At 40.5% G+C, this 27,954-nt stretch overlaps 2 long non-coding RNA genes and 1 pseudogene across 4 annotated transcripts; 1 reads left to right on the top strand and 2 right to left on the bottom strand.

Annotated features, from left to right (window-relative positions):
• Positions 1 to 1,584: 1,584 nt before the first annotated feature.
• LOC136791969 (uncharacterized) lies at positions 1,585 to 23,031 on the top strand. 3 transcript variants are annotated; one of them, XR_010840338.1, is made up of 7 exons: positions 1,617 to 1,852; positions 3,259 to 3,334; positions 4,314 to 4,443; positions 7,628 to 7,751; positions 16,060 to 16,106; positions 16,812 to 16,895; positions 22,024 to 23,031. It is a non-coding gene; the product is annotated as an uncharacterized lncRNA (long non-coding RNA). The 3 variants fall into 3 exon arrangements; XR_010840339.1 differs by lacking the exon at positions 22,024 to 23,031 and adding an exon at positions 18,218 to 18,997; XR_010840337.1 differs by lacking the exon at positions 22,024 to 23,031 and having other exon boundaries at positions 1,585 to 1,852; positions 16,812 to 18,997.
• On the bottom strand, positions 12,555 to 13,223 carry LOC131755487 (RING finger protein 11-like; annotated as a pseudogene).
• On the bottom strand, positions 20,617 to 26,913 carry LOC136794076 (uncharacterized). Its single transcript, XR_010840340.1, has 5 exons — positions 26,678 to 26,913; positions 25,197 to 25,272; positions 24,088 to 24,217; positions 22,011 to 22,164; positions 20,617 to 21,795 (listed from the first exon to the last, which is right to left on the bottom strand). It is a non-coding gene; the product is annotated as an uncharacterized lncRNA (long non-coding RNA).
• Positions 26,914 to 27,954: the final 1,041 nt, after the last annotated feature.

Genomic DNA, 27,954 nt, shown 5'->3' with positions numbered 1-27,954 from the left:
AACTATGTGATGTGACAAATAATTAGTCCCTTTTTTCCCCTTTAGAGCTTAAGGAGCCGCTGAGACCCCGTAAAATGGACAAGACCCATTGATAGATGTCTAGCTCTGCCTAAGGCCCTTGCAGGTCTGGTCTTGTATCACTCTGGGATTAATGTTTGTTGTATCGTGTTCTTTGGAAGGAAAATAAAATGAGGAAGAATTTTCTCACATTTGATCCGAATGAACAGAACTAAAAAGTGAAATGCTACTGCATCTGAGAAGAAGTCAATCACTTTAATTGCAAAGAAGATTCCCTGCCTCTGTTAGAAATTGCGCTCTTGGTAATTTAGAATCAGAATCCATGACAGTTTGTGATGAATTGGCTCCTTTTGGGCTAAAGAAGGTAAGAAGTTCTGATTACCCCTGGATTATTCCAGAGTGGGTAAAAAAAAGTTAAAAGTAAAACTAACAAAAAGCATTTCCTATTATAAATAACAATGGAATTTAGTATGCTATTATACCTTCAGACCTACTGTAGGACATGCTGTTCTTTGCTGTTCCACTTGAGGCAGGATTCACAGTTTTTCTAAAGGGTACAGATCACTATGCCTGATACTGTGAGCAAATGCTATACTTGAGCTCCACTCTTGTCTCTCTCAGGCTTTTTTTGGTATTGTGTAACATGTAAATACATACTGTCAACCTCCAGCATGATACCAGGCACATAATAGAAACCCAATAAATGTTTCACTGTGAGTGGAATATAAGTTGATAGAATATTTTCGAAGGTTGATTAGGCAGATTAGATTGATTGAAAATCTTTCAATATATATATATTTTTTGGTGGTACGCGGGCGTCTCATTGTTGTGGCCTCTCCCGTCGCGGAGCACAGGCTCTGGACGCGCAGGCTCAGAGGCCATGGCTCACGGGTCTAGCTGCTCCGCGGTATGTGGGATCTTCCCAGACAGGGGCACGAACCCATGTCCCCTGCATCGGCAGGCGGACTCTCAACCACTGTGCCAGGGAAGTCCCTGAAAACAGGGAAGTCCCTGAAATATTTCAATATTTTAAGTTTTCATCTCTTTCATTCCAGAAATTCTATGTCTAGAAATTTATATATAGCTATATACATTTATAAAGAGGTTCACATTGCAGCCTTTCTGTAACAGAGGAAAAAACGAAAAAAACCCCGAACTGAAAACAACTAAAAGTCCATCAGTATTGCACTGGCCATGTAAATTATGTAATGTGACACAGCTATTAAACAGAAAAGAATGGATGTACGCACAAATTGGGAAAATCACTATCCAAGAGAGATTGTAGACTATGTATAGTATGCTGCTCTTCTATAAAATACAGGCTATCCATTACGTAGAAATACTTACATACAAGATGCAACAAGTGTGAACGTAAGCACCTGGGAAATATCTGAAAGAACCACACAAGAAACTGGGAGAGTGGAACAACTTTCCATGTCCTTTATCATGGGAATTCGGAAGGGTACACACACGAACTAATGGGCCTCTGCTGCCATCGTCCGGTTAAGGGGGGAATTGCAGGCGTCCGAGTCCTCTTTACTAATCAAGCGTCTGAGTCGGCCGGCGTGATGACGTCATCCCGAGGGGCGGTGGCGCATGCGCAGTAGAAGGAGGTCCGCGAGGTACGCGGGCTTCAACCTAGGCGCCTGTGGTTCGGTTCCTTGTGCTGACACTGGGGGCGCCGGGTTGACGACTTAGGCACTCTTGGTGTTGGGTGGGCGGCATGTTGAGGGTCACATGAGCCAGTGGCATCATGCCCGAGGGCGGTGGGGTCAGGTTCGCGGCTTTTCCGGACGTTCGTCGGCCAAGAGGAAAGAACGCACATCCCGGAAAGGTAATACACTTGGCCCCTGGGCGTTGCGGGTGGAGCTCAGAGGCCCTGGGCCTGGGCTTTGTCTTTTCTCTCTCCTGTCACTGTTGCCCCGCGCGCTGACCCGTCCGCGCTCTGCTAGAGGGTATTGGTCGTCTCCCGGCTCAGTTCACAGTAGCTGAAAGCGACGGTGTGTGATGTTCTGATTTCCCCCCATCGTTTTAAAAGGGAGGCTCTGGCCATTGCTCCTCGGGTAACATGCAGAGGGACTGCTTTTGAAGATGGGACTGTCAGTGTTGCGGACACTCCTTAATTACCAAAATAGAATTCCCTCAATTCCTCAAGCTGTGTTGTTTTGGCACAGAAAATGTGAGTAAGAGGAACTGGAAGTAAGTTTGAGTGAAAAAACGCGCCGCTACCGCCGAATTTTCCATCGAAACAGTTGATCTGTGTTGTCTCTAGGAATTATAAAGGGCGTACTGTTGCTTCCTAACCGGTGTCATTTGAGAGATCTACCTCTGTACGTTCAAATGATTAATTTGGAGACTTTGCTCATGTGTGCAGTAAACCCTTTAATTCCCTAAGACCTTCCTTTCCTCCATGTCATACCCCATAAAGCCCGCTTCAGTTTATCTCCTGAATTTCTTTTGAATCTGTCAACTCTTCCTCAACATCTAATACTGAACTTGCCTGTCGGTTGCAATTAGGTCTTAACTAGCGTCCATATTTCTTGTTTCCTTCCAGTCCATTCTTCACACAAGAAACCTTAACAGCAAGTTGGAGCATTGCTCATAACCATCGCTCCAAAACATTGTTTTGAGAATAGAAAACCAACTGTTGGCCTTCAAGTCTCTGCGTGGTCTAGAATCCTCTCTGCTTCTGTAGCCGCATCTTGTGCCACTTTTGCCCTCACTTTCTATGCTTCAGACACACTGAATTAACCTTAGTTCTAACTCATCTTACAGAAGTCAGTTCAGATACTAGTTTTCACTGTGAATCCTAGCATTAAGGAATTTTGTTATCAGGTTTTGTATGAGGACTAAAAATAAACTGGGAAGTGGAAGAATTGAGTTTAAACTATTTCAGTCAACACGCGTGTATTCATGATACCTTAGTAGTCAACACCGGGCTAGGTTTTATCAGGGATACAGAAGTTCTGGGCGTCTCTGGTTTTAGATATCCCTTATTTGTTGAGACCTTTGCATTGTTCAGTTGCCTTTTATCTGTTGTCAAGACGGGAAAACAGGAACAAGGGAAGTATAGGTTATTACTGGGGGGGGGGGGTTGAATAAGTGGAGCAGCACAATGCAAAGCAGAAAGAGGAGAGAGACCTAGTATAGAGGGATATGATTTCCATTTTCAAGGCGCGTTCATCCTATGCAGGGAGACAGCCTAAGATAAAATTTGCCTAACAAACAATATATTATTAGGTGGAAAGAGTATCTCCCAGTGGGACAGCGGATGCCTGGGACTCGTTGCATTGCTTTCAAAGTTCCTTTAAAAAAGGTAAGTGAAAGTTAATACCGTATGCTTCCAGAAATCTGAATTCACCATATAGAGCCCTGGCTCTCAACCCTGTCGTAGTCCATTTTCCCTTTTTATAGCAAATACTTTTTAATACCTCCTTTAGTATCCAGAAATGGAATTCATAGATAAATACAGCCTACTTTTGTATTTACTGTTAAAAAAAAAACCCAATGGAATGCCCTAACTATAAATAAAGAAGAAAATACTTTATAAGAAAGTAATATGTATCTCAGTATGTAAATGTTTGGGGATGAATATACTAGAAATAAAGAAATAGTCAGGTACTTGTACCATGAATGCAATAAACTATGGACTTTGATTGATAATGACGTGTCAGTGTTGGTTCACGAATTCTAAGAAATGAAGCACACTGCTATGGCACGTCGATAATGGGGAAGGCTGTGTGGGGTGAAGGAGAGAGGGTATAAGTGTGAACTGTGTGCTTTTTACTCAGTTTTGCTGTGAATCTCAAAGTGCTCTAAAAGTAGTCTACTAATTTAAAAAGAAAAGTGTGTTGCTGGCACTTGAATAACCAAACAGATCAATGGAACAGAGTACATAAATAAGGCAAATACATAAAAGAATACTTAGCAGTGAAAGCCATCCTTCATATAGGTAGATATTCAAGAAGTGTTTATGTGTCTATTTACAGGCACTCTGCTTGGAGCTGGCGATACAGTGGTAGGCAAAATTGATGTGGTCCCTGCCTTCTGGGAGTTTACAGTCTGGTTAGGAGACCAACATGAAATAAACAAACATAGAAGTAAATGTCTAGAAGTGAGCTTATTTTCTTGTGTCTAATCTCTCTGGAAGAAAGGATTGTAATATCGCTTGTAAATTCCAGAGGAGGAAACTTTACTTTGAATCTCATATGTTAGCATCACAGGGTTTGAATAAATGGATAATATAATAAAGGATTTTAAACACATGTTCTTTCTTATTTTATTCTTTCTGACAGAGTTTTGAAGTGAATCTTGCTCCAGAATGCTTTTCCTGCTTGGATCTTTTTTAACAAACACCAAGAACAGAATGAAGAACTTGGGCTGATTATTGACTTAACATATACTCGCCGCTATTATAAGCCAGAGGTAAATGGAACCCGTAATTGAAAATGACCTTCTTTCTGATACTGTAATAATTCATAGTAATTCAGTACTTATCATCTTATGCTAAGGTGAATCCTGTTCTTCTTTCATGGGTTCAAAACAGGAAGCTAGTGGTTTCCTTAAATACACATTTCTAATTCCTGTTTCAAAATGAGATGAAAGATATGAATTGAACTATCGTATTTGGCAGTAGACTCTAGATATGCTTAAGAAATTCTATAAGCTTCCATGTTCTATATTTTGAAAATGAAGTAAATTTTAGTAAGAATAGTAGTAGCCTGAAAGGAAAGAAAGGTATGTCCATTATGTCTTTAGCACTTATTTTCAGCAGTAGCCTGAGCATGTTTAAGCATCACAGTAAAAGACAATTGTTCTCTAAGTTTTATGCTTTCTTTTCCTAATACCTTCTGATACAGTACAGAAACCCATATATTCTCTTGGCCCATGTAGGACATACCAGTGCAAAGGAATTATCCTTCTTCTGACCTGTTCCATGGCCTTGGGAGACAGTAACACCTAATGTTTGTTAATATTTGTATAGCAGTTTGCCATTTAGAAAGTTGTTTCATATCCACTGACTTCGCTAATCTTCACAAGAATCCTTTGCTGTTGAAGTGGAAGTAGTACTGATATCTCCTACTGAGTGCTTACTCTGCACTAAGCTCAGAGGATAGACAACTACAGTTACTAATTTTACAGACGACGAAACTGACTCTCAGAAAAGGAAGAATAGAAATTTCAACTCAGTTATTCCTCTATTTTTATTGTGGTAAAATATACGTAAATCCTATTTATTTTAACCATTTATAAATATGCAGTTCAGTGGCATTAACTACAGTCACAGTGTTGTGTAACCATCACCACCGTGTATAACCAAAACTTTTACATCATCCTCAACAAAAACTCTGTAACCATCAAACAGTAAGCACCCCGTTTTTCCTCCCACCAGCCCTTGGTAACCTCTATTCCATTTTCTGTCTCTGTGAATTTGCCTGTTCTAGGTACCTCGTGTAAGTGGAATCTACAATATTTGTCCTTCTATGTCTGGCTTATTTCACTAAACCTAGTGTCTTCAAGGTTCATCCATCTTATAGCATGGAACAAAACGCCATTCCTTTTTTGGCGTAATAAATCCCACTGTGTGTATAATGTAGTTTGTTATTCATTGGTTGATTGACACTTGGGTTGTTGCCACCGTGTAATTATTGTGAATCAGCCTGCTATGATCATTGGTGTACAGATATTTGTTCAAATCCCTGCTTTCAGTTCTCTTAGATATGCAGTGTAGGTAGTAGCAGAGTTGTTGTATCATATGGTAGCTCTACGTTCAACCTTTGAGCCACTTCCAAACTGTTTTCTACAGGGTCATCTTGTTTTTAAACAATGATCACAAATTTTAAACATCTACAAAAGTATACAAAATACTGTGAATGTTCCTTGTATACCCATGAACTCATCCAGCTTTAATATTTACCAACTGATGGCTGTCACATTTTATCTATACCCCCACCTGTTTCACCCTATTCCATAGTATCTTGAAGCAGCTCCAAGACAACATGTAATTACACGTATACATTTTTGGTATGTATATTTAAAATATAGGACTTGTATTCCTTAATATCATTTTAATATTACATACCCAGTGAGTGCTCAAATTTGCAGTTGTCTCCTAAATGTCATAAAAAGTTGTTTTTAAGAATTTTGAATTAGATCCAAATAAGGTCCTCACTTTGCCGTTGATTGTTAGGTCTCTGAGGTCTTAGTTAATCTATAGGTTCTCCCTCCATGTCTCTCTCACTTTTTTTTTCCTCCTTGAATTTTATCTTTAAAGAAACCAGGTAATTTGTCCCATCTAGATTTGTTGATTACATTCCATGTGTTGTTAACATAACCTTCCATCCTTTTATTTCCTGTAAATTGGTCGTTGATCAGAACGAAGCTTGCATGTTTTGTTCTGGCAAGACGTTTCATAGGTGGTGATGTGTTCTTCCATGGAGACATATAATTGTCTCTTTCTGTGATATTAGCAGTCACAGATGATTCATACCTCCATCCATTCATTCAGTTGAGGCTTCAAAAACTGGTGAATTCTGTTGTTCTTTTTTCACTTATCAGCTGGGTATATTTCTATCAGGAGAAGATTCCGTTCATCAACTACTTGGTTGCCCAGTTGTAGAGGCATAATTCCCTTTTTTTTTTTCCAGTACGCAGGCCTCTCACCGTGGTGGCCCCTCCCGTTGCGGAGCACAGGCTCCCGACGCGCAGGCTCAGAGGCCATGGCTCACGGGGTCTAGTCGTTCCGCGGCATGTGGGATCTTCCCGGACCGGGGCACGAACCCGTGTCCCCTGCATCAGCAGGTGGACTCTCAACCACTGCACCACCAGGGAAGCCCTCTTCTTTTATTTAGCAGTTTTCAAAGTAATGAGTTGATTGACAAATATCCTCCAGTGGTGACCAATCTTTTTAAATGTATTTATTCATATCACCGTGGACTCCATTACAGTTATTATTCTGAATGAGGCCCTGTTTTTGGCTAGTTGGAGCTTCTCAGTGACTGCTGAGTCCTTTTGATATGACATCAGTTGTTTCTAGACTTTTTCAGTGGTCAGAGCTGGGAGATATGTATGTTTGTTTTTAATATAAAATATGTCATAGGTACATACTGCTACTTTCCATTTAAATTCAGAACTACAGAATTTTCACTTATCCTTTTGTGTCTTCTATTGATAGTCTACTTTCTCCCACCCCGAGAATACCAGTTCTCAACAATGCCTGAAATTTGCTCTATTTCCTATTTCGAATCCAAGTTCTTCTGACTCTATTCTACTGTTCTACTTAAATCACAGCCGCTTTGTGGCCCTTGAAATATAAGATAGAACATAAATGTAGGTGGAACTGTTTATATCCTTTTGAGTTACATGTGCATTCATTCACATAGATTTGCTTTTCCTTTTGCATGCCTAGTAACTGTCCATTCTGCAGTTTTAATGAAAATCAGGTTATATTTACTGGTTAAAGCAGCTTTGGAAAAAATGGCTCTCATCAGAATGACTGACATATTAAGTTTAATGTACTCTCTTGGTTTATATTCTGCCTTCTCTAATTGAATTTTTATTCTTTCCTGACAAATGAAGTAATACATATTTTCATGGTTTTGCCTTATAGGACTTACCAGAAACTATGCGTTATTTAAGAATTTGTACAATTGGGCTTCAGGTGCCAGATGATGACGCCATTTTTAAATTCCCATGTGCTGTTAATGGGTTTTTGAAAGAAAATAAAGATAATGGTGAGTTGTTTCTGTTTTTTTTTTCCTTTACCTGAACTTTGGTATGCATTTTGAGTGGGGTTGGGGATTTTTAACATTTTTAATAGTTCTGACATTAGGCCTGTTGTGTTTGGTAACATTAAGGTGGAAATGTCTGAAGGTGCTGATAGGGTATGGTGTTTTTCCTGTTTATGGTCACAAACAACTTAGTTTAGTTTGGAAGGTGATTTGTGTGAGAAGTATGAACTGAAGTAGCTTACTTACTCTTTTTAAAAAATTTGAATGGAAAATACATAAAAAGATAAAAATGTTCTTTTGTCCTATTTATTGGTTGAGATGTGGAAGAAAAGGTTAAGCCTCTCAGGTTCTTAGCGTATATAAAAGAGAAAAGAAAAAGCAAAGGTTCGGCGTGGGACTCATCCCTAGAAGCAAAAAAAAAGAGAGTGGACCAGAAGAGTGGCTTCGTTATCATATGTGTTTAAGATATTTTTGCTGCTTTTACCCTTTGAGTGCAAGTGAGGGAGAACACTGCCACCTCTTGTACGTATCTTCAGACAGGAAGAGCTGCAAAGGCTGGTGTTTTCTTGTTTCTGCTTTAAGATCTACTCTGTTGTTAGTAGGTCTTAATAGCGTCTGAATTTTAAGGATCCGCCTGCCTTTTTCTAGCATCTAACTGTCAGAAGGAACATGGTATTTGCCGTGTTTTCAGACTGAGGAACCTTTCGTCTGTGGAACACCGGTGACCCACAGGAGAAGGTGTTCATCTTGTCCTCTTTCTAAATTTAGCCTGAGGAGTGTGCACTTTATTAAATAAACCTGACAGACAGTACATATTCCGTGTATTTATAAAATGATGCACATATATACATAAAACAGGGAGTAGGGGAGAAGGAATAGAGATGGAGGTGGGAAGATAGGGGATAGGAGTTGAGAGAGAGAAGGAGACACTGGAATTTCAAGATAAATTTTCATTCTGTAACCTGGTTGCTTAATGCAGGTACTAGCTCTTAAACATCTTTAGACCTATACACAGATCTTCCCTGTACTTTAGCTTTAAAACTTGAGAGGCTTGTCCTTGCCTGTGATAAGCAGGGTGTCAAGAAAGGAGGCAAATTATCTGATTTGTGTAAACTGTAGTCACAGAAATGTTACCCCTTAAGATGTTAGGGTGCAGCTGCTGGCCCTCTCACTTCCTCCAGGGTCGTTTGTGTGTGTTCTGTCTGTTCCACGTGGGCTAGAAGATCCTTACGAGTGCATGAGAACACATTTGTAAACCTTGATTGTGCACATGTATACCAAATGTAGTCCATTGCATATGCTGGCTCATGTGTGGGTGTTCTGCATGCAGTGGGCTAACTTCACCATGCTCTCTGCCATTGCAGTCTCAGGACCTTAGTTATGATCCGTTGGTGGTTTCCTCTGCTCTAAGCCCTTCCCACAGATGCCAGCCTCACTGATAATGAGGAGGAGACTCTACTATCCACTCCCTAGAATTGGTAGAGACTCAGAAAATAAATTGTTTTAGTAAACACCGAGAGCCTTATAGGTTTGTTGTTAGGGCACGTGGATACAGAGGTGACTAGAAGTCTTTGTTCAGTAGCAACTTGCAGTTATCTACAAAGGTAAACATGTAGTGACTATAAATGGGTTACTTATCATAAAAGAATCAAGTGCAGCAGGAAACTAGAGGAAAAATCGAGGAAGGCCTTACCGAGGAGACATCATTTGAGCTGGGTTTGGGGGAAGAGGATTTTGCTGGAATGAGGAAAGGACAACCCAGGTATTGGGAACAGGTACAGAAGGCACAGGGCTTGAACGTGTGCTCTGGAGGGGCAGCCTCTGGTTTGACTAGAGGGTAGTGTGAAAGGGCAAAGAATTCATACATTCATTTTCACCAAATATTTGTATAACACCTTCTAAGTTGAAGGCACTGTTCTAGGAAGTAGGAAAGTAGGAAAAGAACAAAGTTCTTTCCCTTACGTACTTTATGTTCTAGTGGGGGAGAGAGATAAATAAATAAGTAAATATATGGAGTGTCAAGTGGTGCTAAATTCATTGGAAAATAACAAAACGAGAGGAAGAGGTGAGGGCATGTGGTAGGTGATCAGGGACACCTGTTTTATAGACAGACTTATGGGTGTCCACTGTACCCATGGTTTAAACAGGACTGGCTACCTCATCTGCAGGTGAGTTGCCAGCCCCAAGAGGCAGACCATGTTTAAATTGTTCTGTTTCCAATAGAAATGTAAGCTAATGTAAGCGGAATGCAAAAAATGCAGTCAGAGAAATGTATGAAGTGGAAGGCAATTTTGCGCCCTACTCAGAGGTGACCACCAGTAATAATTTAGCACATATTTTTTCAGATGTAAAAATGCAGATGTAAGCATATACGATATTCCCTTGGTATCTGCAGGAGGATTGGTTTTAGGACTCCCCATGGATACCAAAATCCTCGGATGCTCACCTCCCGTATGTAAAATGGTGTAGTATAATTGGCCTTCCATATCTGCAGGATATGGAACCATTGGATATACAGAACTGACTGTACATGTGATTGAATGGTTTAGTATTCAGACATTTTGGTTTATAATTTAATATATGGTGGACATCTTCCTAGGAAAATATTTGGAGACATCATTCTTATTTATTTATTATTATTTTTCCCTCCAAATTTGCTTTATGTAGTTGGATATAAATTAATGAACAGTTAAATGTCAAATCTTTAAGTGCTTATGACATACTAAATTCTTGTATAATGAACTTATGAAGAACCCTTCAAGAGACTTGTGTTTTGTATGTAGAAGTGTGTTAAGAGTCAAATATTCAACTCAATATAAAATAATAAGAAACACTTCTGATTTGTTAGGTTGAGATTGCTTCTCCTTGTAGTAATGAATGATTTTTTTAGCTGTAGTATCACTGAGCTGAACAAATATGTCACCTTCGAGTACATAAGGAAAAATAAACACATGCTAAATGGGTAAAACATTACAACTCCATCTTTCCTAGACCATCTCTACTTCTAACACTTCAGAAGCTTAGAGATTCAGAGTGTTCTTACCTTAATTGCAAGAAAAATATAAAGGAGAAATTCCTTCTTTTTTGAGATCACAACTGTGAAGTTGTGATTATACAAATTCTGCATTTGTGTGCAAAACATGAAACACATTTATCTTCATTCTCCCTGCTTAGAATTGTCAGTCAACTAGCAGGACTTTCCTTCCAAGAAACAGAGACTGAGATGTGTTGTATATGACTTCAGTAAGCTCAGCACTACAATAAGAAGACATGCAGTATCCTTTTGCTGTGGTTCAAGACAACAGGGAAGGAGGTCACAGGAAAGAATAAGTCAAAATTGTTACAACTGAGAAACTTTTCTCAGTTTAACCATGGTGCCTCTTTCATTTTTACATAAGCATGGTGGCATAATTCAAGCTCAATAAATCAGAATTCTTAATGTGGAAAATTTACCTTGACTTTTAATTATCACCATATTAACAACCAAAATGATTAGATGAAACACATAAGAAAGGGTAATGTTAAACCCGTTTACTAGAGTTAGTTTCTGGACACAGTAACTCATTTTTTTCATGAGAAGAGGGACAATGAATCTCGGTTTGCTTACAAGCTAGGAGATCACTTTGAATTCTGCCTTTCTTAACTGCCAGTAGATATCGCACTTGTAACAGGTTATAAATAAACTGGTTTTCAAGCACAGAGCAAGCCCCAACACTAAGAGTACACTATTTAGGAAGACCTAAGGCAATGAATTCCATTTCCAATGGAAAAAAAGAATCATATGGTCTTAGACAAACAGTTCTGAATGGTTTACTTAACAGTCCCTTAGTAGTTCTTCCCTGCTCATAGAACTTTATGATTTGTTGAGGAGTGAAGCATTCAGCTTCAGTGGATAAATCCTTGTTAGGCTGAGACAATCATTATCCTATCCCTCTTTGCCATGAATTGTCTTATGAATGGTCATATCAATCTGTTTTGGCAAATGAGTAATTAGGGGAAGGCTGTTATTGTGCTTATGAGAATGATATTTTTCTCTGAAAAAAGATAAATAATATGCATTAGGTAAATGAGCATTTGGGCTCTTTTTCGGCTCACTCCTTGTTTTGTGAGAATATGATTCTTGGTTTTACAGCAGCCATCTTGTGACCCTGAGATGATCATGTGCCAATAATGGCAAATGGTAGATTAGAAAGAACCAGCAAAGACAGAAAACAGCAACCTCAATAGTAACAACAATCACAGCCAAAGAACAATGGGACCTTAACTTGTGGAGTTCCTATAAAGTAAAAAATAAATGCTCTATATTTATTCTAAAAAAAAAGAACTATGCAAACAAGCTTAAAACTAGTTTTTTTGTGCCAGTGTTGTAAACTGTAGCTTTAAATAAAACCTTGACCCAAATGCCAGTAACTTCAGAAAAGAACTTGGGTAGGGGGAAGAAGAAAGTTATCTCACTTAGGAAAAACAACCACTATCTTTATCCTAATCTTCGACACAGAAGTGAAACATATGTAGCTGCTGTAACACTTTACACAATTCCAATGTACTGGAGCAATAACAAGATCTAAATACAATTATATTTTTAAACACTGGGTGAAGGCTTTACATAGAAATAGCATCCTACTTTTCCCCCTAAATTTCTAAAAGATGACGTACTTTTCCCCAACATCTGCAGCCGTTCACGAATTTTTAGGAAACTTTCATGCATGATCTTAATTCCCAATCCGTGGCTCCTTGGGCTCAACGACAAAAGACCAAAACCACCAAAAATGATGGTTCACTTGAAGTCAGGTGAGAGACACTGGCTCAGTTAGTCTCGTAGGACAGAAGCAGTGCTGCATCAACTGTCTCCATGCAGGAGGGGCACGTGAAGGGTCTCATCAGCCAGTCACCTGTACAGGCCAGGTGATCTGCATACACAGCAGTAATCCAATTGGGTTTGCATAAACAAAGTCCATCATACAGATCCCACACTCCCAGATCTTTAAAAAAAATATTTGTTTTATTTAATTAATTAATTTATTGGTTTGCACCGTGTCTTACTTGCAGCCGGTGGGCTCCTTAGTTGTGGCATGCAAACTCTTAGTTGCGGCATGCCTGTGGGATCTAGTTCCCTGACCAGGGAATGAACCCGGGCCCCCTGCTTGGGAGTGTGGAGTCTTTACCCACTGCACCACCAGGGAAGTCCCCCGGATCCTTTCTTCTGATCCATTTCTTCCAGGGTCATAAACTCCTTTAGGCTGATGCTGTATGAGGCGTATTCTTTGAGCTATCCTAATTTGTTCCTCTCAGCTGAGTGGCTAGGCATGTCTGGCTAGGTGTTGGATGATAGACCAAAACTGGAACTTGATCCAGATATGGCAGTAGCGGCTCCTGATCCAGCTCCATCCCCTTGCCAAAGCTAGCCCAGTCAGACTGAGATTTGTGAGGCATGGAGATGTGATCTGAAGTGGCGGAATTAAGGCAGTTCCCCATCTTCCGGGGCTTGAGTGTGTGATCTGTTGTGTGCTGTTTTGACAGTCTTCCAACCTCATTCCTTTTTTAAAATAATTAATGAATTAATTTTATTTATTTATTTTTGAATTTTTAAAACTTATTTATTTTTATACAGCAGGTTCTTATTAGTTATCTATTTTATACATATTAGTGTATATATGTCAATCCCAATCTCCCATTTCGTCTCACCACCACCGACCCCCTCCTGCCCCACTTTCCCCCTTGGTGTCCATACGTTTGTTCTCTACATCTGAGTCTCTTTTCTGCCTTGCAAACCGGTTCATCAGTACCATTTTTCTAGATTCCACATATATGCATTAATATACAATATTTGTTTTTCTCTTTCTGACTTACTTCACTCTGTATGACAATCTCTAGGTCCATCCACGTCTCTACAAATGACCCAATTTCATTCCTTTTTTTTGTGGTACGCGGGCCTCTCACTGTTGTGGCCTGTCCCGTTGCGGAGCACAGGCTCCAGACGCACAGACTCAGCGGCCATGGCTCACAGGCCCAGCCGCTCTGTGCATCAGGGATCCTCCCAGACTGGGGCACGAACCCGTGTCCCCTGCATCGGCAGGCGGATTCTCAACCACTGCGCCACCAGGGAAGCCCCAATTTCGTTCTTTTTTACCACTGAGTAATATTCCATTGTGTATATGTACCACATCTTCTTTGTCCTTTCATCTGTCGATGGGCATTTAGGTTGCTTCCATGACCTAGGTATTGTGAATAGTGCTGCAATGAACATTGGGGTGCATATGTCTTTTTGAATTATGGTTTTCTCTGGGTATATGCCCAGTAGTGGGATTGCTGGATCATATGGTAATTCTATTTTTAGTTTTTAAGTAACCTCCATACTGTTCTCCATAGTGGCTGTATCAGATTACATTCCCACCAGCAGTGCAAGAGGGTTCCCTTTCCTCACACCCTCTCCAGCATTTGTTGTTTGTAGATTTTCTGATGATGCCCATTCTAACCGGTGTGAGGTGATACCTCATTGTAGTTTTGATTTGCATTACTTTAGTAATGAGTGATGTTGAGCAGCTTTCCATGTGCCTCTTGACCATCTGTATGTCTTCTTTGGAGAAATGTCTAGTTAGGTCTTCTGCCCATTTTTTGATTGGGTTGTTTGTTTTTTTAATAGTGAGCTGCATGACCTATTTACATATTTGGGAGATTAATCCTTTGTTGATTCATTTGCAAATATTTTCTCCCATTCTGAGGGTTGTCTTGTGGTCTTGTTCATAGTTTCCTCTGCTGTGCAAAAGCTTTTAAGTTTCATTAGGTCTCATTTGTTTATTTTTTTAAGGTTGCATTGTTCCTTTGCTTATTGATGAACATATAAAAGTCAGAAGTTTTTGATGTCATAAAACATCCAAGTAATGAACATTCCTGTGTGAACATCTTTGAATATATATGCTTTGTCTCAGTTAACTTCACTCAGAATTGGACTTCTGCATCAAAGAGTTTATGCCCTTATGCCTTTTGTGGATGTTGCTACACTGTACCAGTTTATGGTTGTTCATGCAGGAAATACTTATTGAGCATCTGTTATGTTAAGCACTGTGCTGGGTGCTAGCAAAACGACTTGTGAAATTCTGTGAGTGAAGAGACTTGACCTGCCCTTTGTGAATTCTAACAGTGCAGAGAGGGAATAGATAGTCAAGAATCATACTCTGCGTGTCGAATTACAACTCTGACAAGTGCCAAGGAGAGGGACATGGTACCATGAGAGCATATTTTAGGGAGCATTTGATCTCATCATGGAGTTTAGAGAAGGTTTATTCAGGGATGTTTCAGCTGATATCTGAAGGATGAGTCGGTATTAACCAGATAGGGACGTTGGGGAGAGATTTCTGAGCATAAGGAATAGCACAAGACCCTATAAGAGGAAAGCATATGCTGTGTGGGAGGAACTGGCCAGGGAGGTGGGGCTGTTGGGGGAGCATGTCATGATGATGGAGCTGCAAGTGTGGGTAGGAGCTCGATCGTGCAGGCTTATGTTTAAGATTTCAGACTTTAAGAGGAATAGAAAACCATTGAACTTTCTTGTGGAAGGTGAGTGTGTGGAACATACCCAATTGCACTTTCAACCTATCGTTTTGCTACCGAGTGGAGAATACACTGCGGGGAGAAAGAGTGGAAGCGAGGAAACAAGTTAGGAGACTTTTGTAGAAATTGGGCATAATGGTGGCTTGGACCAGGGTATGGTGGTCATTTTGGTGGAAAGATGTGGACAGTTGCTAGAGGTATGTAGGCAGTATCATTGTTAGCACTGGTTGTGGGTTGAGGATGAGGATGAGGGAGAAATAGCTGTCAGTGTCGGTGATTCCTAAGCTTCTGGCTCCTATGGTTGGTTAGATAGGGTTTTTTAGATATGATGCTAATATTGATCCTAAGTGTTTTTTTGTTATTTGTTGCTTCTTGATGAATACTCTGTCATATTAAGTCTCCTGTTTTGAGTGTACAAAGCATTTTGACTAAAACTGACTGTTGTATGTTATCAGATAACTTTTTAACATCTGCCAGTTTGGTCCTGTATTTTATTCTCTTTCATTTATTAATTAAATTATATTAATGTAAATAATTATATTAATAGATTGTCTAAAGTTGCATTATCCTTGCATCCTTGGAATAAAGCCTTTTTGTAGTCATGGTATATATCATTCTTTAATAATTATTGATTAGATGTGCTGATATTTTCTTAGGATTTTTATATCTATATTTGTAAAGCGAAATTGGACCTTTTTTGCAAAAACTTGAGTTTCTTTTCTTTTTATTTACAAATGACTCGAATTTTGTTGTTTCGTAGATATTTGATTGATACAGAAGGCATGTGACCAGATGATGTAATTGAATGTAAGTATAAGGGTTGTCACTACATTTCCCTGTTTATAAAATTTGAAGGTAGAAGTGTAGGGGAATTTCTCAAATTTTGGAAAAAGAGAAAAGTTTATTTGTCCTGACATAACATAAACTTTTACCGAAAGTTTATAAAGGGATGTATCTGGAAATAGCGAGATATAACAGCCTGAATAATTGGTCAGTGGATTTCAGCATTTTTTTTCTTTTTAAAATTTTTAAAATTAATTTACTGATTTTTGATATTATATCCACTTCACCAAGGAATCCCCTTTTTCTTTATTCCTTCCTTCTTTCTTTCCTTCCTTCCTTCCTTCCTTCTTCCTTCCTTTCTTTAAAGCTCCAAGTCATTTAAAATACATGACTTCTTACTAAAAATCTCCAGTTCGTATAACCAAGGCATTTGTAACTTTTCCTTTTATTCCTGGGACTTCCCTGGTGGTCCAGTGGTTTCAGACTCTGCACTTCCAGTGCAGCAGGCGTGGGTTCAATCCCTAGTTGGGGAGCTAAGGTCCCACATGCTGTGCAGACAAAGAATTTTTTTTTAAAAGTTATATTCCTGTATTATTGAATTTAGTGGTTTAGGTTTTGTTTGAATATTTAGAAGATTTCAATTTATTTACCAGGAACAAACAAAACATCATGTAAAAATAGTTTTCCAGAAAGTATTTCCATCATTCTCTTCTTCCCTTTCTCGTGCAGACTGGTGTTTTATCCTGACAAGCTCTGCGTCATTCCATAAGAAAGCTGCTCTTCTTTTGGTTTCACAAGAGATGGTGAACAATGGTAAAATATCCAGTTTACCTAAGTTTCTAGAGTACACTTCAGGGAGCAAATGATGGGGTGGGATGTTGGGGCAGAGTGAGAGCTACAGATTCTGGTGAGACTGAGAGTCAGTCACAAAAATTACTGGGCTGTGGTGAAAGGAGAACAAAAATAAATCAGGTTCCTGCTGGTGGACAGGAAGCCAAAGTGAAGAAGAATGGTGTGTAGCTGGGCTGTGTAATTGGGCCCATAAGTGCTGTGTCTTCTGATGGTAATTATGAACAGAAACCAAATAATAATTCCTAATAACATGTAGGTGACCAATCCTTGAGAGCTGAGGTAGAGAGAAGGAGAGACGGCATTATACCTTGTCTCTGGTTCATTGAGTTTCCCAGGCTGATTTGTGACCAATCTTGGCTGAAATCATAACTAAATCATTTTTGCTAAGGTGATCAGCTTTCGTGGGGTCGTTTCTCTGCACTCTGTCCAATGATAAAGCCCACTGGTTTGTGCCTCCTGGAAAACAGTTATTCCAAAACAGTATAAGTGAAGCATTGATGGAACAGCCATGAAGAACATGTTTCCACATGGCCTCACACCTGCGTTTCAAAGTGCTTTAAAACTTTTTTCATCCAAACATCAATAACAGAAAAGGATTGGGATCAAATCCCGTACAGACGTAGCAAAAGAGAAAAGAGAATAAGGAGCAGAGTAGCATCTCTTCAGACAATAAAATCAAGTTGGAAAAGACAGGTCCACAAACCAGATCAAAACTGTAACCTGTTATTTCACAGTGGGCTTTGAAAAGATGTGAGGAAAAAGAATGCAAAAGTTGAAAGAATATGGATAGAGGAGGGAATGGGAAGTTATTGTTTAATGGCTATAGAGTCGCTGTTTGGGTTGGCGAAAAATTTCTGGAAATGGTAAATGCTGATAAATGCCACCTATGGGTGTTTGGTTTTAGTTGATCTTCTTCCATGTAAGGGTTTGGAGAGATTCAGAGACTGCGGCTGCCTCCATCTTTCTGAGGTCCTGCTCAATCTTTTTTGACATAATTATTTTGAATTTGGAGAGTGGTGATGTTTGCACAGCACTGTGAATGTATTTAATGGCACTGAATTGTATACTTGAAAATGGTTGAAATACTACATTTTGTTTTATGTGTATTTTACCATAATAAAAAAAAGATGAAAGAACAGCATAAACCAGAATTAGGTAAGATGATAGAACTCAGGACAGAATTCAAAATAAAAGAAAAAAATTCAGAAATGAAGACTAAATTTAAAATAATATAAGAGTGGGTACTTCCCTGGTTGTCCAGTGGTTAAAAATCTGCCTTCCAGTGCAGGGAATGCACGTTGATCCCTGGTTGGGGAACTGAGATCCTACATGCTGCAGGGCAACTAAGCCCGCACGCCGCAACTACTGAGCCCATGTGCTCTGGAGCCCACGCGCCAAAACTAGAGAGCCCACTAGCCGCAAGGAAGAGCCCATGCACTGCAACGAACAGCCTGCGTGCTGCACCTAATACTCGACACTGCCAAAAATAAATAAATTAATTAAATAAATTAAATTAAATAATACGATTGAATGACCATAATGCATAATGCCTTAAGAGAAACAAAGAAGAAAATGAATTTTTTTAATCAAAAAGAAGATAAAAAAATTTTTAGAGAAATGGCAAAGATAAAAGATAGGCAAAAAAGAGTCAGGACAGCACTGAAAAGAGTAATATAAATTGGAATAAGAATCTATTATACCATAAAAGTGACATTTAAAATTAGTGGGATAGATTAGTCAATCAGTTGTGATTACATACATGCCGGGGTATAAATATTTCTCTGGAAAGATCCACAGCACGACAAAAGCAGATGTCTCTGAGGAGGGAAACGTGTGGCTGGGGAACGTGGGGAAAAGGGTGACTTTTCATTGAATTCCCGTGTACCTTTTCTAAAGTTCTGTCACGTGCATCTATTAACTCTGAAGTTTGCCTGAGTTCAAACCCCAGTTCCCCAGGTTGCTACCTGTTAATCTTGAACAAACTCTTCACACTCTCCAAGCCTCTTTTCATCTGTGAAATAAGGTCTTAGTAACTTAGCCTGGTGCTGCCTGGCACAGAGTAAACTCTCAATAAATGGAGATTATGAGTGAAAAAAACCCAAATGCCCATCAGTGCAGGAATGGATTTTTTAAATGGGGTGTATATGTGAAATATACAGTCATGAAAAGGAATGAAGTACTGACACGTGCTACGACATGGACAAACTTGAAAACATTATGTTAAGGGAAAGAAGCCAAACACAGTGGTCATATGTGTATTATTTCATGAAATGTCCAGAAAAGGCAAAACCGTAGTGACAGAAAGCAAATGAATGGTTGCAGGGACTGAAGGAGGAGGGGATGAAGAGGGCCTGCTGATGGTTACGGGGGCTTCTTTTTCGGGTGATGAAAACATGATGGGTTAGATGACGGTGATGGTTGCATAGGCTTGTGAATGTACGAAATGACACTGAATTTGCATTTTCAGAAGGTAAATTTTATGGCATGTGAATGACATCTCAAAAAATAATTTTGAAAATGAAAATTGCCAGATTTCCCATAGTCACTATCCACTGTCTCCATCTCTCCCTTCTCCCCACTGCATTCCTTTTGACGCCCACCCCTGCCGCTCTCTCCCATCCTCACTCCCTCGAGCTGCCCCACGAGGCCTCCCAGGGAGCCCCTGAAGCGCTGGGCGCCTGCGTCCTGTGGCTGTTGGAGCGGCTGCCCAGTGTGTGTGCCCCCACCACTCTCACCCGTGAGAGTGGCCGCTTCCCTCGCATTTTTCTCGTGCGTTTCAGCTGCTGGTGATGTTTACAGAAGGCAGCACGTGCCCTGGTCCATGGAGGAAGCCCCTCAAGTTCATATTTAGGCCCGTCCAGAAGTTTGATTTCATCCTCCAGTAACCTCAGGATGCTGTGCTCTGAAAGCCAGGTTGGCCACCTGTGGGCACTTGCAAATACTGAGGACTTCGGAGGCATTTGGGCCTCCAATTGAGGCCTTGTACCTCCACATGTGATGTGACCTCAGCCCTCTGCTGCACCTCTCTAAGTGAAGTGGCACAGGAATACTGACCTTGCCTGTTGTTGCCAGGATTAACTGAGTAGTGCATTGGCTGCCCTGGTGCTTAGGTGTTGAGTACATGGTGATGTACATACCAGGCCCTATTGGTGGGCTTCCTGATGCAGCAGTTCCCTTGGCTCTGCCCCTGTCGTCAGCTGCCCCTAGGATAACTCGGAGCCCGAGCCACTTCTCTGGTAGATTTCCCTATTTCCCCACTATAGTCACACCTGCATAAGGCAACTCAAACCTTTCAGAGATGTGTCCTGAACCTCTTCTTTTCATAAATACCTTTCTGGTGGTTGTGAGACTTAAGGCCAACCTCCCCAAGAGACTTTTTCTGTTTCTCCTAGGAAACCTAGACTCATCTTCTGTCATCTTCAACTCTACTCAAATTTTGTTCTTTCAACCCTGACCTCTGACCCTGCTTTTTACTTCTGCCATTTCATCCTCACTCCTGCTTTCTTTCATAAATCCAAAAATCTCTTTTGGCCTTCCTAGCCCTGGGCCAAGTTCCTTCCTCTTTCCTCAGTTTTTACCCATTTCTTCCCCTTTCCTTGCTTCTCCCATCCAACTTTCAGTCCTTCCTTTCACATGCAGACTTTGATTGCAAACCCGTCCAAAAAAAAAAAACACGCCACAGTTAGCAGCATCTCAAAATTCAAAAGATTTATTACTCATCTATTAATTCTATTATATTTATTCAGTTTTATTGTTTTTAAATATATCAAAATAAATAGAGAAATTTATACCTATCTTATCTATATATGGAAGAACAGCTGGTACCCAAGGTGTCACCAACAATCCTAGCAGCTCTTACTGTACGTATCCGTAGTAGTCAGCAATTTCCATTTCTTTTTCCCTCTCAGTGAAAAACGTCAGTTTCCCCAGAGAGGTGTATTTGGCAGCATTCTCACGTTCTTGTTGAGCCGCCTCTTCATGGCCGCCCGCTATGGCCTCTGCTCTTGTTCGATGGGCTTTGACATTACTGGCTCAGGAACATTGGGTTGCCTCCATTGAATTTGGTGCTTGCTGAAGTCTTGGAATAGAAATGGGGTTTGGAGCTCCGGTGGGGACTGGTGCTTAGTCAGAGTAGGGGGAACAGGCTCCCGCTGGAGAGAAGTGCAAGGTGAAGTTTTGTTCGGTGCAGGCCTCGGGGCAGCAGACGGACGGACACTAGGCTGGGTATGGTCGGTCCAACCCGCTTGCGTTGGGTTGGTCGCAGTTGGCTGAGCTGGTTTGGCGGGACCTGGCAAAGAGGCAGGAGGTGGCTGGGGTGAACTCACTGCAGCAGGTTGAGCTGGGTTAGTAGCAGCAGGCTGGGCACGGTCAGCCACAGCAGGCCGATGTGAGGCCAGAGACTGTGGCCTCCGAGGAGCAGGTCGAGCTTGAGGCTTGTCCCAGGCAGAAAAAGGCAGAGACATCCAGTTGACCTTCCCAGGAGGAGGCAGCTCATACTGGGATGGAGATGGACACTCTTTTTCAGCACTGCTGTCTGGTTTCTGGGCTTGGCCTTGAGTTTTCTCAGGACCCTGACCCTCACGTGGGGTATGCCGCCATGGCTGGATCGCTGGGGGTGGCTGGCGGTCTTTAGGGTTGATTGAATTTCCCAAGACCCGACAGGAAGAGAGCCCAGTTTTCTTATCATTCTTCTTCCCCAATGCGTGAAAAACCGTCACAGACTCCAGCATGCGCATGCCTAGGGAGGTTCAAGGCTTTTTAAAGCTCTCTTGGGTAAGCTCAGTTTGGTGTTTCTTTCGCTTCGTCTTGGGAATTGTTGGTTTCTCTTCTGCCTTGACTTTGTTCCCTGACTTTTTATTCTCTAATGTAACAGATAAGGAAAAAAAAACACGCTTTGTGAGACAGTGATTTGTCCAAAGTCACACAGATAGTAAATGTCAAAATCAAAACTGAACTTAGGTCTCCACACTTGTAGTTCAATACTTTCCCTCATTATTCCATGCTATTTTGAATCCACTACTAAATGTAGGGGCAAAATAAATGTAATGAAAAACTTTCAAAAGTTTCTTTTCTCACCTGACATGGTCAGAGAAGAAGAGGAAACATCAACTGCAGATACAAGGGATGAGGAGACAACACTAGAGGATGTCTGAGTGGCTGCAGCTGAACGGCGCATGTGTCCAGTACAAAGGTCACTGGTTACTGGTCACTGGTCACTTGTCATCTTTTCCTAGGATGGAAGGTTATGTTAACAACACATGGAATGTAATCAACAAATCTAGATGGGACAAATTACCTGGTTTCTTTAAAGATAAAATTCAAGGAGGAAAAAAAAAGTGAGAGAGACATGGAGGGAGAACCTATAGATTAACTAAGACCTCAGAGACCTAACAATCAACGGCAAAGTGAGGACCTTATTTGGATCTAATTCAAAATTCTTAAAAACAACTTTTTATGACATTTAGGAGACAACTGCAAATTTGAGCACTCACTGGGTATGTAATATTAAAAATGATATTAAGGAATACAAGTCCTATATTTTAAATATACATACCAAAAATGTATACGTGTAATTACATGTTGTCTTGGAGCTGCTTCAAGATACTATGGAATAGGGTGAAACAGGTGGGGGTATAGATAAAATGTGACAGCCATCAGTTGGTAAATATTAAAGCTGGATGAGTTCATGGGTATACAAGGAACATTCACAGTATTTTGTATACTTTTGTAGATGTTTAAAATTTGTGATCATTGTTTAAAAACAAGATGACCCTGTAGAAAACAGTTTGGAAGTGGCTCAAAGGTTGAACGTAGAGCTACCATATGATACAACAACTCTGCTACTACCTACACTGCATATCTAAGAGAACTGAAAGCAGGGATTTGAACAAATATCTGTACACCAATGATCATAGCAGGCTGATTCACAATAATTACACGGTGGCAACAACCCAAGTGTCAATCAACCAATGAATAACAAACTACATTATACACACAGTGGGATTTATTACGCCAAAAAAGGAATGGCGTTTTGTTCCATGCTATAAGATGGATGAACCTTGAAGACACTAGGTTTAGTGAAATAAGCCAGACATAGAAGGACAAATACTGTAGATTCCACTTACACGAGGTACCTAGAACAGGCAAATTCACAGAGACAGAAAATGGAATAGAGGTTACCAAGGGCTGGTGGGAGGAAAAACGGGGTGCTTACTGTTTGATGGTTACAGAGTTTTTGTTGAGGATGATGTAAAAGTTTTGGTTATACACGGTGGTGATGGTTACACAACACTGTGACTGTAGTTAATGCCACTGAACTGCATATTTATAAATGGTTAAAATAAATAGGATTTACGTATATTTTACCACAATAAAAATAGAGGAATAACTGAGTTGAAATTTCTATTCTTCCTTTTCTGAGAGTCAGTTTCGTCGTCTGTAAAATTAGTAACTGTAGTTGTCTATCCTCTGAGCTTAGTGCAGAGTAAGCACTCAGTAGGAGATATCAGTACTACTTCCACTTCAACAGCAAAGGATTCTTGTGAAGATTAGCGAAGTCAGTGGATATGAAACAACTTTCTAAATGGCAAACTGCTATACAAATATTAACAAACATTAGGTGTTACTGTCTCCCAAGGCCATGGAACAGGTCAGAAGAAGGATAATTCCTTTGCACTGGTATGTCCTACATGGGCCAAGAGAATATATGGGTTTCTGTACTGTATCAGAAGGTATTAGGAAAAGAAAGCATAAAACTTAGAGAACAATTGTCTTTTACTGTGATGCTTAAACATGCTCAGGCTACTGCTGAAAATAAGTGCTAAAGACATAATGGACATACCTTTCTTTCCTTTCAGGCTACTACTATTCTTACTAAAATTTACTTCATTTTCAAAATATAGAACATGGAAGCTTATAGAATTTCTTAAGCATATCTAGAGTCTACTGCCAAATACGATAGTTCAATTCATATCTTTCATCTCATTTTGAAACAGGAATTAGAAATGTGTATTTAAGGAAACCACTAGCTTCCTGTTTTGAACCCATGAAAGAAGAACAGGATTCACCTTAGCATAAGATGATAAGTACTGAATTACTATGAATTATTACAGTATCAGAAAGAAGGTCATTTTCAATTACGGGTTCCATTTACCTCTGGCTTATAATAGCGGCGAGTATATGTTAAGTCAATAATCAGCCCAAGTTCTTCATTCTGTTCTTGGTGTTTGTTAAAAAAGATCCAAGCAGGAAAAGCATTCTGGAGCAAGATTCACTTCAAAACTCTGTCAGAAAGAATAAAATAAGAAAGAACATGTGTTTAAAATCCTTTATTATATTATCCATTTATTCAAACCCTGTGATGCTAACATATGAGATTCAAAGTAAAGTTTCCTCCTCTGGAATTTACAAGCGATATTACAATCCTTTCTTCCAGAGAGATTAGACACAAGAAAATAAGCTCACTTCTAGACATTTACTTCTATGTTTGTTTATTTCATGTTGGTCTCCTAACCAGACTGTAAACTCCCAGAAGGCAGGGACCACATCAATTTTGCCTACCACTGTATCGCCAGCTCCAAGCAGAGTGCCTGTAAATAGACACATAAACACTTCTTGAATATCTACCTATATGAAGGATGGCTTTCACTGCTAAGTATTCTTTTATGTATTTGCCTTATTTATGTACTCTGTTCCATTGATCTGTTTGGTTATTCAAGTGCCAGCAACACACTTTTCTTTTTAAATTAGTAGACTACTTTTAGAGCACTTTGAGATTCACAGCAAAACTGAGTAAAAAGCACACAGTTCACACTTATACCCTCTCTCCTTCACCCCACACAGCCTTCCCCATTATCGACGTGCCATAGCAGTGTGCTTCATTTCTTAGAATTCGTGAACCAACACTGACACGTCATTATCAATCAAAGTCCATAGTTTATTGCATTCATGGTACAAGTACCTGACTATTTCTTTATTTCTAGTATATTCATCCCCAAACATTTACATACTGAGATACATATTACTTTCTTATAAAGTATTTTCTTCTTTATTTATAGTTAGGGCATTCCATTGGGTTTTTTTTTTAACAGTAAATACAAAAGTAGGCTGTATTTATCTATGAATTCCATTTCTGGATACTAAAGGAGGTATTAAAAAGTATTTGCTATAAAAAGGGAAAATGGACTACGACAGGGTTGAGAGCCAGGGCTCTATATGGTGAATTCAGATTTCTGGAAGCATACGGTATTAACTTTCACTTACCTTTTTTAAAGGAACTTTGAAAGCAATGCAACGAGTCCCAGGCATCCGCTGTCCCACTGGGAGATACTCTTTCCACCTAATAATATATTGTTTGTTAGGCAAATTTTATCTTAGGCTGTCTCCCTGCATAGGATGAACGCGCCTTGAAAATGGAAATCATATCCCTCTATACTAGGTCTCTCTCCTCTTTCTGCTTTGCATTGTGCTGCTCCACTTATTCAACCCCCCCCCCCAGTAATAACCTATACTTCCCTTGTTCCTGTTTTCCCGTCTTGACAACAGATAAAAGGCAACTGAACAATGCAAAGGTCTCAACAAATAAGGGATATCTAAAACCAGAGACGCCCAGAACTTCTGTATCCCTGATAAAACCTAGCCCGGTGTTGACTACTAAGGTATCATGAATACACGCGTGTTGACTGAAATAGTTTAAACTCAATTCTTCCACTTCCCAGTTTATTTTTAGTCCTCATACAAAACCTGATAACAAAATTCCTTAATGCTAGGATTCACAGTGAAAACTAGTATCTGAACTGACTTCTGTAAGATGAGTTAGAACTAAGGTTAATTCAGTGTGTCTGAAGCATAGAAAGTGAGGGCAAAAGTGGCACAAGATGCGGCTACAGAAGCAGAGAGGATTCTAGACCACGCAGAGACTTGAAGGCCAACAGTTGGTTTTCTATTCTCAAAACAATGTTTTGGAGCGATGGTTATGAGCAATGCTCCAACTTGCTGTTAAGGTTTCTTGTGTGAAGAATGGACTGGAAGGAAACAAGAAATATGGACGCTAGTTAAGACCTAATTGCAACCGACAGGCAAGTTCAGTATTAGATGTTGAGGAAGAGTTGACAGATTCAAAAGAAATTCAGGAGATAAACTGAAGCGGGCTTTATGGGGTATGACATGGAGGAAAGGAAGGTCTTAGGGAATTAAAGGGTTTACTGCACACATGAGCAAAGTCTCCAAATTAATCATTTGAACGTACAGAGGTAGATCTCTCAAATGACACCGGTTAGGAAGCAACAGTACGCCCTTTATAATTCCTAGAGACAACACAGATCAACTGTTTCGATGGAAAATTCGGCGGTAGCGGCGCGTTTTTTCACTCAAACTTACTTCCAGTTCCTCTTACTCACATTTTCTGTGCCAAAACAACACAGCTTGAGGAATTGAGGGAATTCTATTTTGGTAATTAAGGAGTGTCCGCAACACTGACAGTCCCATCTTCAAAAGCAGTCCCTCTGCATGTTACCCGAGGAGCAATGGCCAGAGCCTCCCTTTTAAAACGATGGGGGGAAATCAGAACATCACACACCGTCGCTTTCAGCTACTGTGAACTGAGCCGGGAGACGACCAATACCCTCTAGCAGAGCGCGGACGGGTCAGCGCGCGGGGCAACAGTGACAGGAGAGAGAAAAGACAAAGCCCAGGCCCAGGGCCTCTGAGCTCCACCCGCAACGCCCAGGGGCCAAGTGTATTACCTTTCCGGGATGTGCGTTCTTTCCTCTTGGCCGACGAACGTCCGGAAAAGCCGCGAACCTGACCCCACCGCCCTCGGGCATGATGCCACTGGCTCATGTGACCCTCAACATGCCGCCCACCCAACACCAAGAGTGCCTAAGTCGTCAACCCGGCGCCCCCAGTGTCAGCACAAGGAACCGAACCACAGGCGCCTAGGTTGAAGCCCGCGTACCTCGCGGACCTCCTTCTACTGCGCATGCGCCACCGCCCCTCGGGATGACGTCATCACGCCGGCCGACTCAGACGCTTGATTAGTAAAGAGGACTCGGACGCCTGCAATTCCCCCCTTAACCGGACGATGGCAGCAGAGGCCCATTAGTTCGTGTGTGTACCCTTCCGAATTCCCATGATAAAGGACATGGAAAGTTGTTCCACTCTCCCAGTTTCTTGTGTGGTTCTTTCAGATATTTCCCAGGTGCTTACGTTCACACTTGTTGCATCTTGTATGTAAGTATTTCTACGTAATGGATAGCCTGTATTTTATAGAAGAGCAGCATACTATACATAGTCTACAATCTCTCTTGGATAGTGATTTTCCCAATTTGTGCGTACATCCATTCTTTTCTGTTTAATAGCTGTGTCACATTACATAATTTACATGGCCAGTGCAATACTGATGGACTTTTAGTTGTTTTCAGTTCGGGGTTTTTTTCGTTTTTTCCTCTGTTACAGAAAGGCTGCAATGTGAACCTCTTTATAAATGTATATAGCTATATATAAATTTCTAGACATAGAATTTCTGGAATGAAAGAGATGAAAACTTAAAATATTGAAATATTTCAGGGACTTCCCTGTTTTCAGGGACTTCCCTGGCACAGTGGTTGAGAGTCCGCCTGCCGATGCAGGGGACATGGGTCCGTGCCCCTGTCTGGGAAGATCCCACATACCGCGGAGCAGCTAGACCCGTGAGCCATGGCCTCTGAGCCTGCGCGTCCAGAGCCTGTGCTCCGCGACGGGAGAGGCCACAACAATGAGACGCCCGCGTACCACCAAAAAATATATATATATTGAAAGATTTTCAATCAATCTAATCTGCCTAATCAACCTTCGAAAATATTCTATCAACTTATATTCCACTCACAGTGAAACATTTATTGGGTTTCTATTATGTGCCTGGTATCATGCTGGAGGTTGACAGTATGTATTTACATGTTACACAATACCAAAAAAAGCCTGAGAGAGACAAGAGTGGAGCTCAAGTATAGCATTTGCTCACAGTATCAGGCATAGTGATCTG

This window comes from Kogia breviceps, chromosome 4 (genome assembly GCF_026419965.1).
Source record: "Kogia breviceps isolate mKogBre1 chromosome 4, mKogBre1 haplotype 1, whole genome shotgun sequence".
Taxonomy (NCBI): Eukaryota; Metazoa; Chordata; class Mammalia; order Artiodactyla; family Physeteridae; genus Kogia; species Kogia breviceps.
This window is presented reverse-complemented; position numbering and strand designations above follow the sequence as displayed.